Source organism: Muntiacus reevesi, chromosome 9 (genome assembly GCF_963930625.1).
Source record: "Muntiacus reevesi chromosome 9, mMunRee1.1, whole genome shotgun sequence".
NCBI classification, from domain to species: Eukaryota; Metazoa; Chordata; class Mammalia; order Artiodactyla; family Cervidae; genus Muntiacus; species Muntiacus reevesi.
The window spans coordinates 43,553,391-43,568,537 of NC_089257.1; the positions used below are offsets into that span (position 1 = coordinate 43,553,391).

The following is a 15,147-nucleotide window of genomic DNA, read 5'->3' on the forward strand; positions in this document are numbered from 1 at the left end:
ACCTTTGCCAGTAAAGTAATGTCTCTGCTTTGTAATATGCTGTCTAGGTTGGTCATAGCTTTTCTTCCAAGGAGCAAGCATTGTTTAATTTCATGACTGCAGTCACGATCTGAAGTGATTTTGGAGCCCCCAAAAATAGTGTGCCACTGTTTCCACTGCTTCCCCATCTATTTGCCATGAAGTGATGGGACCGGATGCCATGATCTTAGTTTTTTGAATGTTGAGCTTTAAGCCAACTTTTTCACTTTCTTTTTTCACATTCATCAAGAGGCTCTTTAATTCTTCTTCATTTTCTACCATAAGGGTGGTGTCATCTGCATATCTGAGGTTATTGATATGTCTGCCAGAAATCTTGATCCCGGCTTGTGCTTCATCCAGCCCAGCATTTTGCATGATGTACTCTGCATATAATTTAAATAAGCATGGTGACAATATATATTCTTGACGTGCTCTTTTCCCAATTTGGAACCAGTCTGTTGTTCCATCTCTAGTTCTAACTGTTGCTTCTTGACCTGCATACAGATTTCTCAGGAGGCAGATCAGGTGATCTGGTATTCCCATTTCTTTCAGAACTTTCCACAGTTTGTTGTGATTCACACAGTCAAAGGCTTTGGCATAGTCAATAAAGCAGAAGTATATGTTCTTCTGGAACTCTCTTGCTTTTTAAATGATCCAACGGATGTTGGAAAGTTCATTTCTGCTTTCTCTGCTTTTTCGATATCCAGCTTGAACATCTGGAAGTTCACAGTTCACATATTGTTGAAGCCTGGCCTGGAGAATTTTGAGCATTACTTTGCTAGTGTATGAGATGAGGGCATTTGTACAGTAGTTTGAACATTCTTTGGCATTGCCTTTGGGATTGGAATGAAAACTGACCTATTCCAGTCCTGTGGCCACTGCTGCATTTTCCAAATTTGCAGACATATTGAGAGCAGCACTTTCACAGCATCATCTTTTAGAATTTCAAATAGCTCAACTGGAATTCCATCACATCCACTACCTTTGTTCATAGTGATGCTTCCTAAGACCCACTTGACTTCACATTCCAGGATGTCTCTCTCTAGGTGAGAGATCACACCATCATGGTTATCTGGATCATGAAGATCTCTTTTGTATAGTTCTTCTGTGTATTCTTGCCAACTGTTCTTCTGCTTTTGTTAGGTCCATACCATTTCTGTCCTTTATTGTGCTCATCTTTGCATGAAATATTCCCTTTATTCATCTATTGTCACCATTATCAGCACTAAGCTTGAAAGCACAGACATTGTAAAATTTTCTTAACTATTTCAGAGCCAGAAAGTAAATAAATGAAGAAAAACAAAGGAAGAAGAGGTAGTGTCAAAAGGATCAAAATGTTCTTAATACCTATACCTGAGGCTAGAATTTGAGAAAACCTATGACATTTATGGGGCTTCCCTGGTGGCTCAGATTGTAAAGCGTCTGCCTGCAATGCGGGAGACCTGGGTTTGATCCCTGGGTCGGGAAGATCCCCTGGAGAAGGAAATAGCAAACAAATACAATATTCTTGCCTGGCAAATTCCATGGATTGAGGAACCTGGTGGGCTACAGATATGACTGAATGATGAAGAAATTTTCTACCAAGGGTTTTTATTTACTCATTTGTAAAGTACAAATCATAAAAAGACTAAGAGACAAGGAATTGATGCTTTTGAATTCTGGTGCTGGAGAAAACTCTTGAATGTCACTTGGACAGCAAAGGGATCAAACCAGTCAATCCTAAAGGAAATCAACTCTGAATATTCATTGGAAGAACTGATGCTGAAGTTGAAGCTCCAAAATTTGACCACCTGATGCAAAGAGCCGACTCACTGGAAAAGACCCTGATGCTGGGAATGATTGAGGACAGGAGAGAAGGGGTTAACAGAGAATGAGATGGTTGGATGGTATCATCAACTCAATGGACATGAGTTTGATTGATCAAACTCAGGGAGACAGTGAAAGACAGGGAAGCCTGGACTGCTGCGGTTCATCGGGTCACAAGGAGTCAGACACAACTTAGAGACTGAACAACAGCAGCAGCAAAGTACAGATTAATCAAAGATTGCTTTCTGAGCTTGTAGTGAGGACTAAATGCGTTAAACTTTGTAAAATCCTAGAACGGTGGCTGGTTTACAGTAAGCATCAATATGAACTCTGTTAGAAATAAGATCTATATTAAATGCATTCTAACCATGTCTATTGTGTCACTGATGAGTAATTAATAAGATTTTCCTTAAGAAAACACCCAAAAGGAGATGTGTGCAGTAATGAACATTTAAGTAGGATTCACAGAAGGCAATGGCAACCAACTCCAGTACTCTTGCCTGGAAAATCCTATGGATGGAGGGGCCTGGTAGGTTGCAGTCCATGGGGTTGCTAGGAGTCGGACACGACTGAAGTGGCCTAGCAGCAGCAGCAGCAAACAAAAATTTATTAGAAAGACTGCAACCAAGTTTTTTAATTAAAAATTTATGAAGATTTATCTATTTTGAGATTCTTATTCATCAATTATTAGAATTTTCTCTTTTGTTTAAAATAATATTTCAATATATGCGATAGTGTCTGGCATATAATAGCTGATACATATATCTTTGTTTAATGAATTTATCATTTAATGAATTAACAAAGACTACATACCTGGTTTAAGCTATGCATAAATAAATATTCCTGGCATTAAAATGTTTGATTCTTTGATTTAAAATGCACATTTAACAGAGAGACGAGACAGATAGAGGACCACAACTGAGATTTCTTTTTCTGTTTTCCAAATCTAGTAGGGTCAAAAAGCAAAGCAAAATAAAAATAACAGTGAAACCATATAAGCTTCTTAGTGACTATACCAGCCTGATCATGATACTGCTGAACTAAACAGATGTGACACCAGCCTGTTTTATTCTTAATGGGATCCCAGGACTGGAGGACATGCACATGTGGATTTCCTCCCCATTCTGTTCCATGTATGTTGTAGCTATTGTAGGGAACTGTGGTCTCCTCTACCTCATTCGCTGTGAGGACTCACTACACAGACCCATGTATTACTTCTTGGCCATGCTTTCCTTAACTGACCTTGTCATATGCCCTAAAGATCTTTGCATCTTCTGGTTTCAACTCAAGGAAATCAGTTTTGAAGAATGTTTGGTCCAGATGTTCTTTATTCACACCTTCACAGGGATGGAATCTGGGGTGCTCATGCTTATGGCCTTGGACCGCTATGTGGCCATCTGCTACCCTCTGCGCTATTCAACCATCCTCACCAATCCTGTTATTGCAAAAGTTGGGGTTGCCACTTTCCTGAGAGCAGTATTTCTCATCATTCCCTTGGTTTTCTTCACCAAGCGACTACCCTACTGCAGAGGCAACGTAATGCATCATACCTACTGTGATCAGCTATCTGTAGCCAAGCTATCTTGTGGAAATATCAAGATCAATGTTATCTATGGTCTGATGGCTGCCTTCCTAATTGGGGGCTTTGACATCCTGTGCATCACCATCTCCTACACCATGATCCTGCGGGCAGTGGTCAGTCTATCATCAGCAGAAGCTCGGCGGAAGGCCTTCAGCACCTGCACTGCCCACATCTGTGCTATAGTTTTCTCCTACAGCCCAGCCTTCTTCTGTTTCTTTTTTAATCGCTTTGGGAGCCATACAATTCCTTCATCTTGCCACATCATTGTGGCCAATATTTACCTGCTCCTGCCTCCCACTCTGAACCCTATTGTCTATGGGGTGAAAACCAAGCAGAGCCAAGATTGTGTCCTAAGGATCCTTTCAGGTCCTAAGAATACAAAATCCTATGTCACATATCTTTCAGGGAAGAGATGAAAGGCAAAGGGAAAGAAACAAAGTGACACTTCTGTTGGAAGTTTGATCAGGTTCTAAGATTATCTTTGTAAGTGTAAAATTTGGGTCAGAACAAGTGAAGGTGCTGATTGAGGCAATGTCTTCAGGATGCCCAAAGCCTTGACACCCCCCTGCCCCACGTGCACACACACTGTCTTACGAATTTTTTATCTCCTCACATCTGCGGAAGACTAGTCTCCTCATTAGCCCAAGTTACAATGAAAAAAACATAGTGGAAATCAGAATAATTATTAAGAAAGGAATAATTAAGGAACAGGTATCTGCTGTAGATACCAGTCCTCTTTTCAAATAGTGATGGAAAATTTCAGTTGGAAACCTCAACATATCTCTCTCAACAATGGAGAGAACAACTATACAGAAAACCAACAAGAATATAAAACCCACAAAAGTTCAATCAACAGTATCTAATAGATCTTTATAAGACAATTTCCCCAACAATGCTAGGATATACATTAATTTTTTCATGTGTACATGAAACATATACCTATAATAAGATTTATCCTGAGCCATAAAAGAAACCTAAATATTTCAAAAAGATCAAAAGCATATGCTGCATATTTTCCAAAATCTGACAATAAATAAAAAATAAAAAAGGACAGGACAACCTACAAATATTTAGAAAATAAGCAAAACACTTGTAAATAATCCATGAGTTAAAGAAGAAATCTCAAGGAAAATTTAAAAAATACATTGACTAAAAATAGAATTCAATGTATCATAATTTCTGGAACACAATAAAGTATTGTTCAAAGAGTAATTTAAAGCACTCAATACATCCATTAGAAAAGAGGGAAAATATCCAAGCAATATTCCAATCTCTCACCTGAGAAATCTAGAAGAAGAATGACAGTAAGCTCTGGGAGTTGGTGATGGATAGGGAAGCCAGATGTACTGCAGTCCAGGGGGTCACAAAGAATTGGACATTACTGAGCAACTGAACTGAACTAAACTGATAACTCCTACAATGACTACTATTTCATTAGTAGAAGAAAGGGAATGGTAAAGAGGAGAAGATAAAAATATTAAAATCAGAAAAATAAAGGTAAAATCATGAAACATATAGTTTGCTACTTGAAAACATCATTAAAATGGACTAACCTCTATCAATATTGATAAGGGAAAAAAAGAGAAGAATCAAATTCACAATTCCAGGAATGAAACAGAATATCATGTTGGACTCTAAAAAAATGAAAGGGTAATATGGACATTCTACACTAAGTAAATTCTTGACAATTGCCCAGAAAACACATCAAAATGTACTCAGTATGAAAAATACACTTTCAATAGTTCTGTTACCATTCAGTTCAGTTCAGTTCAGTCGCTCAGTCATGTCCGACTCTTTGCGACCCCATGAATCGCAGCAAGCCAGGCCTCCCTGTCCATCACCAAAATGACAGTGAATTTTTATTAAAAATGTTATCTCCAGAGCCTTCTATTTTCATTGGAGTATTCTGCCAAAATTTTGAAGCATTAACACCAATTCTATGCAATATTTGCTAGACAATAGAAAAGAAGGAAATACTTCACAATTCTTTCTATTAAGTTAGTGTTATTCTGTTACCCAAACTGGAGAAAGACAGAACAACAGCAACAAAATCTACAAAGCAATATCTCTTATGATTCCAGGTAGAAAAATTCCTAAAAAATATCCAACAACTAAAATTCAAAAATGCATAAAAATTATATATCATTATTAAATAATCAGTCCAGTAGATTTTATTCTCAGTATTCAAGAATGTTTCAGTATTCAACAATCAACCACATTAACAGGTTAAATAATAACCATCATGTTATCATACAATTGTTAAGGAAAAAGGATTTGACAAAATTTAAACCCACTCTTTTATATTATTGTGGTAAAAAAAGATAACATAAAAATGATCACTTAAAGGATTTTTAAATTTACAGACCCAGGAGACGTGGTTTCCTAGGTCAGGAACATCCCCTGGAGTAAGAAATGGCAACCCACTCCAATATTTTTGGCTGAAAAATTATATAGACAGAGGAGCCTGGCAGGCTATAGTCCATGAGGTTGCAAAGAGTTGGACACAACTGATCACGCACACACATACATACATAGTAGTATTAACTATATGCACATTGTTGTATACAGATCTCTAGAACTTTCTTTTATCTTGCAACACCAACATTATATACCTATTGAACTATTCCCTTTTTTCCTTCTCCACATCTCTGGTAACCACCTTTCCACTTCCCCTTTCTAAGAGTTTGATTGCTAAAAAAATTTTAAGTGTAGTAAATACACACAACATAAGATTTACCACATAAACCATTTTTAAGGGTACATTTAAGCAGAATTGAATGAATTTACAATGCTCTACAGCAGAACTCTAGAACTTGTTCATCTGACAAAGAAGAAACTCTACAGAGTGAACAGCAGTTTTTCCATTTCTCCCTCTTCTTATCACTTTGTACCAACTTTCTACTTTTTGTTTCTACGAGTCTCATTATTATAGATGCCTCATATATGTGTAATTTTTGTGTGTTTTTTATGACTATCTTTTTTCACACAGTATAATGTCCTCATGTTCATTCATGTTGTGGCATATGAAAGGATTTCTTCCTTTTCTAAGATTGAATAACATTCTGTTGTATGTATATACCATATTTTCTTTATTCTTTCAGTGGTCTACTGACACTTAGTTTGCTTCCACTTTAAGGCTAATGTGAATAGTGATGAAATGAACATTGCTGTGCAAATATCTCTTCAAGATCTTGTTTTTACTTCTTTCGGATATACATCCAGAACTGTGATTACTGAATTATACATTAATCCTATTGTTAACTTTTAGAGAAAATCTCTTCTTTTTCTATGGATGCCACACCCTTTTACATTCTCAACAAGAATACACGAGGGTATCAATTTCTCCACATCTTCACCAGCACTAGTTATATTATGTTTGTTTGTTTGTTTTTTATATTGGCCACGATACCATTGTGAAGTGACATCACATTGTGGTTTGGATTTGTATTTTCCTAATCAAGAACTGATGCTTTCAAACTCTGGTGCTAGGGAAGACTCTTGAGAGTCCCTGGGACAGAAAGGAGATCAAATCAGTCAATTCTAAAGACAATCAACCTTGAATATTCATTGGGAGGGTTGATACTGAAGCTGAAGTTCTATATTTTGGCCACCTGATGAGAAGAGCCAATTCACTTGAAAAGACTATTCTGGGAAAAATTGAGGGCAAGAGGAGATGGAAGGGACAGAGGATGAGATGGTTGGATGACACCACTGACTCAATGGACATGAGTTTGAGCAAACTCAGGGAGATAGTGAAGAACAGGGAAACCTGACACACTGCAGTTCATAGGGTTGCAGAGAGTTGGACATGACTTGGTGACTGAACAACAACAATCAATGATGTTGAACATATTTTTGTGTACCTGATATTTATTTCTATATCTTCCTTGGAGAAACATCTTTCAAGTTTTTTCTTTTTTAACAATTTTAAAATTAAAATGTCTTTTTTTGTTGAGATGGTGTTCTTTATATATTCTGATATTAATCCCATATCAATATATGCTTTGCAAATAACATAACTTATCACATTCCATGGATTTCCTTTTTACTCTATTACTTGTTTCCTTTGTTGCACACAAGTTTTTAGATTTTATATAGTCCATTTTTCTAGGTTTTGCTTTTGTTGTCAGTGTTTTTATTGTAATATTTAAGAAACCATTTTCAAACACAATTATCATGAAGAGTTTTCCCTATGTCTTCTAAGGTTCTTATTTTTCAGTTCTTGAGTTTAGCTATTTAACTAATTTTGAATTAATTTTTGTATATGGTACAAGGTAATGGTCCAATTTTATTTTTTGTAAATGAGAATATCCAGTTTCCCCAGTGTCACTTGTTGAGGTCCTATGCTGAGGAGACAAACCCTCTTGGCTGGATAAGAGAATGACTGAAACAGATAGAAAGGCTGGAGAAGCCTGGACTCTGCTCCTGAAAAGCATGTGCCTACTGGTTTGTCCCCAGGAAGGGCAGACATAGTCTGTCCTAGCAGCTGTTGTGTTTCCTGTAACTGCCTTGTCACGTTCTCCAGTCCCGGGCCAGGTGAACTCTCTGGCCTGACTCATTTCATGCTCCAACATGGTGCTTAATCTGAGGTGGCCAGAACCAGAGGAAAGATTTGACCAGGCTGCAGATGCAACCCATTCCTGGGGCAGAGTCTGGGTGAAGTGGTGTTGGCCATTGCTGATACTTACCCAAGTGGGACCCCAGAAGCAGCCAAGACTTCCTACAGTAGCCACTTTACCACAGCTCACAGCTGTGCCCCCATATAGGCAGAAAAACCGCAAGGGTCCAGCCTGCCCTGAAGAGTAATCCCACAGGGCAGAAGCAGATACAGAAGCGGGGGATAGTGACCATTTGTGAGAGATGAACTGGGTCTCTTTGAAAAGCTATGCTATAAAAATTTATATACCTTTTTTAGGGGAACATCTGTTTTCAAGCAGGAGGAGAAGGGGATAACACAAGATGAAATGGTTGGATGGTATCACTGACTCAATGGACATGAGTTTGAGCAAGCTCCAGGACATGGTAAGGGACAGGGAAGCCTGGTGTGCTGCAGTCCATGGGGTTGCAAAGAATTGGACATGACTGAGCGACTGAACAACAAAATATCTCACAGCGGAATTGTTGAGTCATGTGGTAATTCTGAGTTTAAATTTTTTAAATTAATATATTTTTATTAGTTAGAGGCTAATTACTTTACAATATTATAGTGGTTTTTGCTATACATTGACATGAATCAGCCATGGGTGTCCATGTGTCTCTCATCCTGCAATCCTCTCCCACCTCCATCTCATCCCATCCCTCAGGGTCATCCCAGAGCAGCGGCCCTTAGCGCCCTGTCTCATGCATCGAACCTGGACTGGCAAACTATCGCACATGTGAAAATATACATGTTTCAATCCTATTCTCTTAAATCATTCTACCCTTGCCTTCTCTCACAGGGTCCAAAAGTCTGTTCTTTACATTTGTGTCAGTTTTGCTGTCTTACTTGTAGGGTCATCGTTATCATCTTTCTAAATTCCATGTACATGCATTAATATACTGTATTGGTGTTTTTCTTTCTAACTTTCTTTACTCTGTATAATAGGCTCCAGTTTTATTAATCTCATTAGAACTGACTCAAATGCGCTCTTTTATATTGCTGAGTAAGATTCCATTGTGTATATGTACCAAAACTTCCTTATCCATCTGTCTGCCACTGGACATCTAGGTTGCTTCCATGTCCTAGCTATTGTAAACAGTGCTGTGATGAACATTGGGGTACACGTGTCTCTTTCAATTCTGTTTTCCTCGGTGTGTATGCCCAGCAGTGGGATTGCTGGGTCATATAGCAGTTCTATTTCCAGTTTTTTTAAAGGAATTTCCACACTGTTCTCCATAGTGACTGTACTAGTTTGCATTCCCACCAACAGATAAGAGGGTTCTCTTTTCTCCACACCTTCTCCAGCATTTATTGTTTGTAGACTTTTTGATAGCAACCATTCTGACCGGTGTGAGATGGTACCTCACTGCCGTTTTGATTTGCGTTTCTCTGATAATGAGTGATGCTGAGCATCTTCTCAGGTGTTTGTTAGCTATCTGTATGTCTTTTTTGAGGAAATGTCAGTTTCATTCTTTGGCCCATTTTTTGATTGGGTCATTTATTTTTCTGGAATCGAGCTTCATGAGCTGCTTGTATATTTTTGAGATTAATTCTTTGTCAGTTACTTCCCTGGTGGCTCAGATGGTAAAGCATCTACCTACAGTGTGGGAGACCTGGGTTCACTCCCTGGGTTGGGAAGATACTCTGGAGAAGGAAATGGAAACCCACTCCAGTACTCTTGCCTGGAAAATCCCATGGAGGTAGGAGCTTAGTAGGCTACAGTCCATGGGGTGACAAGGAGTCAGACATGACTGAGTGACTTCACTACTACTTTGTCAATTGCTTCATCTGCTATTTTTTTCTCCCATTCTGAAGGCTGCCTTTTCACCTTGCTTATAGTTTCCTTAATTGTACAGAAGCTTTTAAGTTTAATTAGGTCTCATTTGTTTATCTTTGCTTTTGTTTCCATTACTCTGGGAGGTGGGTCAGAGAGGATCTTGCTGTGACTTATGTCAGAGAGTGTTTTGCCTATGTTTTCCTCTAGGAGTTTTCTAGTTTCTGGCCTTACAGTTAGATCTTTAATTCATTTTGAGTTTATTTTTGTGTATGGTGTTAGAAAGTGTTCTAGTTTCATTCTTTTACAAGTGGTTGACCACTTTTCCCAGCACCACTTCTTGAAGAGATTGTCTTACAGATGTATAGAACAGACATTTGGACTCCATGGGAGAAAGCGAGGGTGGGATGATCTGAGAGAACAGCATGAAAACATGTATATTATCAAGTGTGAAACAGATCACCAGTTCAGGTTGGATGCATGAGACAAATGCTCAGGGCTGGTGCACTGGGATGACCCAGAGGGATGGGATGGCGAGGGAGATGGAGGGGGGAGGCTCTGAATGAGGAACACATGTAAATCCATGACTGATTCATGTCAATGTATGGCAAAAACCACTACAATATTGTCATTAGCCTCCAACTAATAAAAATAATTGGGAAGAAAAAAAAATAAAGAGATTGTCTTTTCTCCATTGTATATTCCTGCCTCCTTTGTCAAAGAGAAGGTGTCCATAGGTGCATGGATTTATCCCTGGGCTTTCTATTTTATCCCATTGATCTATATTTCTGTCTTTGTGCCAGTACCATACTGTCTTGATAACTGTAACTTTCTAGTGGAGACTGAAGTCAGGCAGGTTGATTCCTCCAGTTCCATTCTTCTTTCTCAAGATTGCTTTGGCTATTCAAAGTTTTTTGTATTTCCATACAAATTGTGAAATTATTTGTTCTAGTTCTGTGAAAAATACCATTGCTAGCTTTGGTGATTCATATTTATATGCAAATATTTTATTGCATAAGTCATGTCCAACTTCTTGGTGATCCCAGAGACCTAGCCTTCCAGGCTCCTCTGTCCATAGGATCTTCCAGGCAAGACTACTGAAGTGATTGCCATTTCCTTCTCCAGGGTTTTTCCTGACCCAGGGATGGAACCCACATCTCCTGCATGAGCAGGCGGGCCCTTTACCACTGAGTCCCTAGGGCTAATTATGGAGGTTCATACATATATAAATATATTTTATAGCATAAGCGCTTGCATATAATCAATGTAAAATATGGTCAACATGCAGCATTGTCTAACTGACTGAACTTAATTTTCAAATCTCACATACTTGTTCTGGTTATTGACTTATTTTGTTCCATGCTCCTTTGATTTTATTATTTTTTTTTTTAATCTATTTTGCTGTGGGGAATTTTTTTTTTTTTTTTTAGGAATTTAAGATTTCTGTTGAATTATGAAATAGAAAGTATAGTTCTTTATTTTGGTGTTTCCTCTTACACCTTCCAAAACTAATGTTTAAAATACAGTGCAATATTCTTAAAATCTTACACAAAATCTGAATCAATTATTTATTAGCCTCTTCATTCACTCAAAAATATTTATTGATATCAAATATGTGCACACTGTCTTGGCATACAGTGCAAATATTAACAAAATACATAATTCTAATCAGTAAGATTTTGACTAAAATATGGTGAATTCATCTTATTGATAATTATGTATAATTATGCTCAGAGAATGCAACTTTAAAAATATATTTGTTTTTCTCTTAGGAAAATATGTCTGCTTCTCTTAAAGTCTCCAGTAGCTTTAAATTTCAAATCTCTGAGTTCATCCTGATGAGATTCCCAGGAATTCACAGGTGGCAACACTGGCTTTCTTTACCATTGGCATTACTCTACCTCTCAGCAATTGGTGCTAATATCCTCCAGGGGATCTTCCTGACCCAGGAATTGAACCATGTCTCCTGTGTATCCTGCATTGCAGGCTATTCTTTACTGCTGAGTCACCAGGAAAACTCAAAAGGGAAATATACGTTTGAGATAAAATATGTAAAAATAAATATTTAACCCTAGTTTTCATTAAAATCACTTATGTTTTCCCAGCACCACTTGTTAAAGAGGTTGTCTTTTTTCCATTGTATATCCTTGCCTCCTTTGTCAAAGATAAGGTGTCCATAGGTTCGTGGATTAATCTCTGGGCTTTCTATTCTGTTCCATTGATCTATATTTCTGTCTTTGTGCCAGTACCATACTGTCTTGATGACTATGGCTTTGTAGTAGAGTGTGAAGTCAGGCAGGTTGATTCCTCCAGTTCCATTCTTCTTTCTCAAGATTACTTTGGCTATTCGAGGTTTTCTGTATTTCCATACAAATTGTGAAGTTATTTGTTCTAGTTCTGTGAAAAATACCGTTGGTAGCTTGATAGGGATTGCATTGAATCTATAGATTGCTTTGGGTAGAATAGCCATTTTGACAATATTAATTCTTCCAATCCATGAACATGGTATGTTTCTCCATCTGTTTGTGTCCTCTTTGATTTCTTTCGTCAGTGTTTTATAGTTTTCTATGTACAGGTCTTTTGTTTCTTTAGGTAGATATACTCCTAAGTATTTTATTTTTTGTTGCAATGGTGAATGGTATTGTTTCCTTAATTTCTCTTTCTGTTTTTTCATTGTTAGTATATACGAATGCAAGGGATTTCTGTGTGTTAATTTTATATCCTGCAACTATACTATATTCATTGATTAACTCTAGTAATTTTCTGGAAGAGTCTTTAGGGTTTTCTATGTAGAGGATCATGTCATCTGCAAACAGCGAGAGTTTCACTTCTTCTTTTCCTATCTGGATTCCTTTTACTTCTTTTTCTGCTGTGATTGCTGTGGCCAAAACTTCCAAGACTATGTTGAATAGTAGTGGTGAGAGTGGGCACCCTTGTCAACCACTTGTAAAAGAATGAAACTAGAACACTTTCTAACACCATACACAAAAATAAACTCAAAATGGATTAAAGATCTAAATGTAAGACCAGAAACTATAAAACTCCTAGAGGAGAACATAGGCAAAACACTCTCCGACTTAAATCTCAGCAGGGTCCTCTATGACCCACCTCCCAGAATATTGGAAATAAAAGCAAAACTAAACAAATGGAACCTAACGAAACTTAAAAGTTTCTGCACTACAAAGGAAACTATAAGTAAAGTGAAAAGACAGCCCTCAGATTGGGAGAAAATAATAGCAAATGAAGAAACAGACAAAGGATTAATCTCAAAAATATACAAGCAACTCCTGAAGCTCAATTCCAGAAAAATAAATGACCCAATCAAAAAATGGGCCAAAGAACTAAACAGACATTTCTCCAAAGAAGATATACAGATGGCTAACAAACACATGAAAAGATGCTCAACATCACTCATTATTAGAGAAATGCAAATCAAAACCACAATGAGGTACCATTACATGCCCGTCAGGATGCCTGCTATCCAAAAGTCTACAAGCAATAAATGCTGGAGAGGGTGTGGAGAAAAGGGAACCCTCTTACACTGTTGGTGGGAATGCAAACTAGTACAGCCACTATGGAAAACAGTGTGTAGATTTCTTAAAAAAACTGGATATAGAACTACCATATGACCCAGCAATCCCACTTCTGGGCATACACACCGAGGAAACCAGATCTGAAAGAGACGCGTGCACCCCAATGTTCATTGCAGCACTGTTTATAATAGCCAGGACATGGAAGCAACCTAGATGCCCATCAGCAGATGAATGGATAAGGAAGCTGTGGTACATATACACCATGGAATATTACTCAGCCATTAATAAGAATTCATTTGAATCAGTTCTAATGAGATGGATGAAACTGGAGCCCATTATACAGAGTGAAGTAAGCCAGAAAGATAAAGAACATTACAGCATACTAACACATATATATGGAATTTAAAAAGATGGTAATGATAACCCTATATGCAAAACAGAAAAAGAGACACAAAAGTACAGAACAGACTTTTGAACTCTGTGGGAGAAGGTGAGGGTGGGATGTTTCAAAAGAACAGCATGTATATTATCTATGGTGAAACAGATCACTAGCCCAGGTGAGATGCATGAGACGAGTGCTCGGGCCTGGTGCATTGGGAGGACCCAGAGGAGTCGGGTGGAGAGGGAGGTGGGAGGGGGGATCGGGATGGGGAATACGTGTAACTCTATGGCTGATTCGTGTCAATGTATGATAAAACCCACTGAAATGTTGTGAAGTAATTGGCCTCCAACTAATAAAATAAAATTAAAAAAATAAATAAATAAATAAATAAATTGAAAAAAAAATCACTTATGTTTATATTCAATCTCTCCCCTAACAAATATACATGCTAAAGCACAAACACACATGTACGAGAGTATTCACATATTTGTATATCATTATTTCAGCACTAAAAGTAGAAAGTGTTTACTGGTTTTGATTCTCACATCAACACATGTGTCTTTGATACTCTGAAATATCCCTTTGGGGCATTTAACACACATTTTCCTTTAAAAGCTCAGTTTGATAGTATAAATAACAAGGAAGCAAGAGGTGCTGGCTATGCAAGCACATTTATTCTAAGACTTGAATTTTTTTAACCAAGACCCTGAATACTGGGCCCAGATCGCCTTCAGCTCACTGTTTCGCTGTGAAAACAAAGCATAAGGTAATTAACATACACAAAAGGAAGGACCATGGCAGGAAATCTTTTCTTTGTTTTTTTTCTTATAGGCAGTAAGACAAAGTGGAGAAGGTCTATGGATACATAGCGATTGCTTATTACTTTTCCAGAAAGAAGTCTTTGATTCTAGTCACACAATTTTAAGGGAAAAGTGTTGTATGATATTGGACATTCTTGAAAAATGTGTATTTCCCCAAGTGTAACTTTGTGGTTATGATTATTTCTGTTATTTCTCTATCCAAAGGAAAATTAGAAGTAAATCACTCCCATGATAAAGAGAAATAGGGCAATAGTTAGAAAAATAGTTCTCAAACATTAATCCAATGGTAAAATTGTTCTAGTTTTACCCTGATTCCTTTGTTATTCCTCAAAATCATAATGTAATTTGCCTTGATTATGTACTACAGAGACAGACCTATAACTTTATTTCATTGATTTTTGATAGAAAAAATTACATGAGCAAACAACCCTCAAATGAAAAAAAAATATGAATCCAAGGATTAATCATGGTCTAATAAAAGTACATCAATTGCCTGTTAAATTTAAAGATGGAGATAGACAATAGATATATCAAAGATGTATTTTATAAGTGGCCGGAGTCCTGTGTTTGTATTATTATTCCAGTAACTCTG

The 15,147-nt window shown here is 37.4% G+C and overlaps 1 pseudogene; it reads left to right on the forward strand.

The window, feature by feature from the left end:
* The first annotated feature begins 2,850 nt into the window (after positions 1-2,850).
* On the forward strand, positions 2,851-3,822 carry LOC136175873 (olfactory receptor 52N4-like; annotated as a pseudogene).
* The last annotated feature ends 11,325 nt before the right edge of the window (positions 3,823-15,147 follow it).